Here is a 7264-nt window from a genome sequence, read left to right on the forward strand (position 1 = left end):
TTAAAAATCAATTAAATTCAGTTCTGATAATCCTCATTAAAAAATTTGGTTTGTTTTTATAATGCTTCAAGTATATTAAAAGTTATGTAAGCTTAAATTAAGCAAATTTTTGCGGTTTTGAATTATAGAAATAAGTATAAAAAAGCTCTAATTTATTTTAAAATTAAGGCCTACAGCAAATGCTAAAAGATATGTTAATATTTTTTTAAGTTTTTGTTTTTTGGTTTAGTCTAGTAAAAAAAGTCAGAATTCTTAACTTAGAAATAAAACTTAGAAATAAAAATGCATTAATTTTTGTTTTGAAGCAGCTAGTGTTTTTGAAAATTTAATTTGTGTAATTTGGGCAATACAGGGTATATTTTAGAAAGAATATCTCAGTTGCCTAGTGCTAAAATATCTTTTTTTTTATGTTTTAGCAAAAATAACAAGAATTCATATACAAATCTGCAAAAAAAACTATAACTAGGCGTATAACTTTATGTCTCTTTTCTTTATATTATGAAATATTTTTAACTTTTAAGTTTAATAAAAAGTTTAAAAATATATTTTTTAGATAGCTTAGTCTCGTAGTTATTTTTCTGAAACTATCTGCATAAGTGTTAAACAAAAACTATGAAATATTGTGGTAGTTTTAAAACTGCAAAAGGAAAAAATTGGTTATATTAAAACTTTCATAACTTCTTAAATACTTGATGCACCAAATAAAATATATAATAATACAATAAAATAAATGATAACTATAATTGAATGGTACGGTCAAAGATAAATTAAATTACAGTTTTTAACTAATTTTACTAATTAGTGTCTAAAAATCCTAACTTTAGAGTAAATGTTATAAATTTTGAAGATAAGTTTTCATAAGTTTATATACTTATTCTAATATAAAAAAACTAACCTATAATTAGCAAATAAGCCTAAATTAGTTGCAGTTTTATAAAAAAAGAAAGAAATATAAGCAATTGAACTTATATCCCACACATATATTCTAAAACTTTTAATTATGAACTTTAAAAATTTTTAAGTTTTAAAAATAAAAAGTATAACTTCTTATGTGTCAGGGTTGCCAAATGTTTTTGGCAACTTTTCTCCAGGTTTTCAAAATTTCTTTCAGGTTTTGAAAATTACTTGTTAAGGTCAAGTTTTAGTTTAGAATTAAGTTCAAGGTGAAAAACTGCGTTTAATAAAATGAAATTACTAAAAAGATATCTTAAATCTTTTTTAAAGATGTTTACTCTAAAATAAAAATATTATGATGACAAAAAAAATTGTCTACGTGACAGATTTATTGTGTTAAACGTAAGTTTTACAATCTAAGTGTATTAACTGTTATAAGTTCCAGACTTTTCAGATTTTTTAGTGATTTTTTTAATTTCTCAAGTTCAAGATTTTTGCAGGTTTTTTGGCAACCCTGCTATGAACTTTTTCTAATCTTTAAATTAAATTATCTAAATTTAATATTTATGTTTTATAGTTCTATATTTCACTGTTTGATACATTTCTGATTTTTTAAACTCAATATGCTTCTCTTCTGCTTCAAGGTTTATATAAAATAGGTATGTGTTAATGCAAGCTATAGTTAATTTTTTTATAATAGTTACAGAAAGTTATTGATTTTTTCTATAAAAATGGGTTGCAAAAACTATATAACTCAAACTTAAAAAAATTTTTTTTTGCATTATTTTTAGTTAAAAATGAAATTGAATTTCTTGAAGATTAACTTTTTTCTAATCTTAATATATTACTTTTTGAAAGTATGTGATTGAAATAAAAATTTGGTTGTGAGATCTAAATAAGTTTTAAATGCAGGGTTGCCGCAGATCATACTATGAAAAATTTCCTGACTTATTACTTAAATTTTCCTGAGTTTTCTGAATCAAACTCTTAATTTATACTTTATTTTTAAATAGTTGGTCAAAAACTTAAAAGTATACAAAGCTTTTAGTCTTATTTTTATTAATCTTAAAACACTAGTAGTTTATATATAATGATAGAAAAATTTTACAGTTTTGTAAAGTTATTTTATTAATTTTTACCAGGTGAAGGCATTTAAAATTAAGCAATTTAGTAATTTTTTAGGAAATTTTGCAGTTTTAGTATGACTTTAAAGGATTTTAAATATATTTTTTACCCCCCAAAGGCTTTGAAAATAAGGAACTTTCTAAATTTGAACAAAGTATTTTTTGAAATCTTGTTAAATTTTCTGACTATCCTGACATTGTGGCAGCCCTGTAAATGCCAAAAGACTGGTAAATATCCATTAAAAAAAGTGAACAAGTTACTTAAAAACAATCTAAATACAATACTTATATATAGAGTGGCTGCACACCTAGCATTAATTAAAAACTTTAATTTTTAATACCTGCAGTATAATGCAAATCAAGTTTGCATCATTTTTGAAATAACTTATGTAAAACCAAAAGACCATTAAGGTTCATCTACTCTACTTTATCTTAAAAACTGCTTACTGGTTTTTTTTCTAATATATACTCATTTTTTTATTCTTAAACTATTGAATTAACATAAACAAACCACATTTCGTATTTTTCTCTTTCAATGTTTCCTGACTATTTATGAATTTTGCAAAAAACTAAAATGTAAACGTGACTATACAACATTTACAACTAAGTAAAAGTCTGTGTAAAAAGTATTCTTTGTTTAGAAAAAAGCTTCATTTTCACAGGAACTTTCTGCAAGTTTGTTGTATCAATTTAGCATGACCAGGGCAGAAGCCTCTTTATTTAGAATAGAATGTAGACGAGTCTATAACTGAAATGTCACATTACTAGTTCTTGACTGGATATTTATTTATATTTAAGCTACTACATATAACCTTCACTGCTAGTCTTAAGAAAATTTTTATTAATAAAACGCCACACAATCACCCAGATAAAAATTTAAAGTATTTATTTTTAATAATATATTTTTTTATTTTTCTAAAAAAATAATATACAGTATTCAAAACTTTTTTTTCTTGAAATTTTTTAATACTCTTACTCTCGGCATAGATGTTTTGTACTTAAAATATTAGCAATAACATTCATCTACAAAAAAAATTCTAGTTTTTAATAAAAAACTGCTTTTAAAATGCTTAAGCACATGATCTGTACCTTTAGTACATTAAGAAGTTTAGTTGCCATAATTGCCCAAAGTATGAATCAAAGTATTAGCTTCATAGTTTTCTATAAAATCTAACATTTTTAAATGTGGCAACCCTGCTGTAGCGTAAGTACTACCAAAAACTTTTGACACTTATTTTGAAAACATTTTTAAATATAAAAAACAACTTTGTTTAAGCACATGAGGTAAAAAGTTAAGGTAACTTCAAATATTCTAGTGTTTATGTTTTTGCACTACTGATGCATTTTATTGAATCGAGAACCTTGTTTTTGGTTAAACGTTAATATGCTAACTTAGATATCAACAATTTTATAGTAAAAATATATATTGCTTTCTGACTTTTATGGTTTATAACACAACTATAACTTCATAGTGTTAATGTATAAAAAAAAAACAGTTATATTTTTTTTAATATGAAGTTTAAATATAATTTTAGTAATTATATGGACGTATTAGAGACACTCTGATTTTTGTAATTTTTGATCTTTTAATAAAAATACTAAAAAAGACCTTTTGTGTAAGAGAATCTTCGTGCAAATATGTCCCTTCGTGCATATTTTACACCTACTAAAGCTATAGTAGTTTGGTTATTTATTTTAAAAAGAATTATAGACAATTTAAATTTGATTATAACAAAACGACTTTTCGCATTTTCTGCAATTTTTAAATACATTTACATTACCGCTGACGCTTAAGCAGATTGCTCTCTAAGATGAACAAAACTTCAAAGTACCAATTTTTTTTTGTGAGCGGCTTTACTGGTTCTCAGTCTTTGTTACGTCACAATCGTAAACACGCATGTTTATAAACGTAATAATTTGCATTCTAACGTGAGCCCCGTTGGCGCAGTAGGCAGCGCGTCAGTCTCATAATATGAAGGTCGTGAATTCGATCCTCACACGGGGCAGATTTTTATTGTTTACTTGACGTTTAATTATTAAACATGGTAAGGATAATAACTCATTTATAGTCAATGTCATAACTACTAGAAACTTAACAAAGAAAAAACTGTTTGTTTTCGCAAATTAAAATTGCTTTTAATATAACAGTTCTACAAACAACGAAAATATTAAGATCCCTCGTGGAAATTTGACGCCGTGTAAAATTTTCTTGGTGCAAAAGTGTATTAGTATTGTATTAGTTTATTAGTATTGTACGGACAAACTTAGCATTGAATTTGTGCAATTTGAAGAAGTATAATCATAATATCAAATAAAAAAGTTTGAATAAGTGAAACAATTTTTCTTTGCTTTTTATAATTTACAGATATTAGTTTAGCAACTTTTTACTAATAAAAAACAAAATAAAATTAAAATGTGTATGGGATGGACACAATAAAGTACTGGAAAGGATATACGTAACTTTGACCTAAGTCTTATTATTAGATCATTTTTTGTAAACTATGCCGTTTAGATTAGCTACACTTAAAAAGGCTTCATTTAATTTAGACAATATCTCAATCAAATAACCGAAATCAATTTTATTTACAATTTTAAAACTAGAAGAAAATGAAAGTGTGTTGACTTTGTTGTAAAATATTGAAGAAACTTGAAAACCCAGTTTTAAAGAATGTTCATAACTGTGATAGCATTTTAAACATAGTTTGTTTTTTTTTTAAAGATTGTCAGTTTTATTTGGTTTAAAATATTTATTAAAATTTATTTATTTAGCTAATCTAAACTTAAACCGATAGTATTTGTTAGTTTATTTGTTAATTCTTATATACGTTAATATAATGCGTATGATGGTTTCACGGGTAGAAATTAAATATGCACGAAAAGACACTTATGCAGGAAAGGTCACTTTTGAACGAAGAACTTTTTGCATAAAGACACTTTTGCACGGATTGATTTTTTCTTAGTTTAATTAAAGTTTTTATTAATCTCTTTTTTTTATATTTACTATCACTGCTAACCCTAAGTCTTCCCCTCGGTCAGCAATTTTTTTACTTATTTTTGTGTTTTATACATTTGATTTTTTTAACAAATTTTTAATGTTTTTCTGTTTTCATTATGATTTTTAACTTTTATATTTTCACTATCACTTTTATTTCTAAACCTTACCTTCGGTCGATAAATTTTTTTAAAGATAGTTTATTAATTTTTTTTCAATGATAATTTTTAATAATTATTATCATTATTGTTACCATCACTATTACCCCTAACCCTTATCCTCGGTCAAGAATTATTTTTTCTTCTTGTTATTTTTGATAATGCTTTTTATTTTGTTTTTTACTCTAGTGCAAAATTGACCATCCGTGCAAAAGTGTCTTTGTACACATTTGGTCCGTTCTCTGGTTTCTTAAACTTTATTTCATAATCGCCAATTTTGTTAGATATCGCCCCTTTACTAGTCAATTACCAACTTAATGCTTAATCTTCAAAACTATTAATTATCCTTTGATAGCCAAAATCGTCTCAATAGGGCGAAACTACCTGTTTTTGATAGACCTGTTCTACTTTTTACATAAAAAAAATCTAACTTAAAAAGACTTTTACCAGTTTCTTTTAGTTAACTAAGTGAATGACGAAAACAAACTATCTTTAATAGTATGAATTTTAATAAACAAGTGTTTTAGGATTAATTGCTATAAAATAAAACGATTTTAAATTAAAACAAGTAGTTTATTGTTCAACTAACGGTAAGAGTAACAGCTGTTTACTGTCTTATTTAAACTTATGCCTACATTTGGGACATGTTTTATGATTTTTAAACCAACTATACACACAAGATTTGCAAAAGTAGTGGTCAACATGACAGTCCAAGCGAACCATTTTTGTTCCAACTTTCAAGTCAATCATGCAAACAACACATTGCCTACCGACCATAGACTCGTCTGCATCAAATCGTTGAAATTTTCTGATTCGTTCGGATGTCAGACCTCTCAAACGTATACTTGGTTGCACGTTATCCCTGAAAAATGCACGTTGACGCCGTCTCAATGCCCGTCTAGTTTGTTCCATGTGTTGCAGCAGTTGTTGGATCGGTTCCGGAAGATTGTTTTGATCATTGACATCAGCACGATCTTCATCCATTTTGATGAGAATTTCTGTTAATTTCTTATAAAATCTTTAAAAGTATCAAGTTATTGGTTTGTAGGAAACTAAGCAATAATTTTAAGGTAATGTTTTCTTTTTAATTAGTTATTGGTGTGTTTGTTTTTTATAAATCAAATAGAGAAAACGTAATTTATAGCTAGCTAACGGAACAGGTCTAAAGTGAACAAAGGTTAAACTGCACGAGGCTACTAAATTGCACGAAGGGACTAAATTGCACGAGAACAAAGTTGCAAAAAAGCAAAAAATTGCATGAAGCCAAGTTTGCACAAGGGCACTAATTTGCATAATAGAACAAAATTTCACGAAGACGATTTGGCATCAAGGGTTAGTCTTGTACGATTTACATTTTTGCACGAGAGTAAAAATACAGAAAAAAACAGTAAATAAAACTTAAAAAAATAATAATAATAAAAATAAAAACAAAGTTACTGACCGAGAATAAGGGTTAGGTGTAACAGTGAAAGTAAAAAAAATAATTAAAATCAAAAATAAAAAAATAAAATATTTTACCAACCGAGGGTAAGGGTTCGGGGTTACAGTGATAGTAAAATAAAAAAATTTAAATTAACAAAAAACTTAAAAGGAAATAATATTTAACCCGTGCAAAATTTTTTTTGTGCAAGAATGTCTGCTCATGCAAAAACGTCTTTGTGCAAAAGTGACCTATCGTATAAAATTTTCTTCATGTAATTTTATCTCCTCTTGCAAAAGTATTTTCGTTCAATTTTGCAATTCAAATTCAAAATTTCAAGTTCAAATTGTGCAATTTTGCCCCCTTTTGCAACTTTGTACGGTCGTGCAACTTAGACAGCTACCAAGCTAAAACAATGATACAGAGGTCAGCAATCTATATTGTACTTATTTTTAAGTCCTTTAAAAAGTAAAAAGCACACAGTGTTGCAGGTACATAGCTATTTCACAAAAGTTAACAATCTGCAAAAAAAAAAATATACCAAGAATGACACTAGATGACGTAATAGGGGAACAAAACAGTTCAAACTACCATTAATGTTATTGAACTTTATAATAAAAGTATGCAGTTACGTTAAATATTCAAAAATTATTTAAATGTTAAAGTATGAGTAATA

The 7264-nt window shown here is 26.2% G+C and overlaps 1 non-coding gene across 1 annotated transcript; it reads left to right on the plus strand.

Moving 5' to 3' along the window:
• The first annotated feature begins 3951 nt into the window (after window positions 1-3951).
• On the plus strand, window positions 3952-4024 carry Trnam-cau (transfer RNA methionine (anticodon CAU)). Its single transcript has one exon. It is a non-coding gene; the product is annotated as a tRNA-Met (tRNA).
• The last annotated feature ends 3240 nt before the right edge of the window (window positions 4025-7264 follow it).

Source organism: Thalia democratica, chromosome 2 (assembly GCF_965202585.1).
Source record: "Thalia democratica chromosome 2, ktThaDemo2.hap1.1, whole genome shotgun sequence".
Classification (NCBI taxonomy): Eukaryota; Metazoa; Chordata; class Thaliacea; order Salpida; family Salpidae; genus Thalia; species Thalia democratica.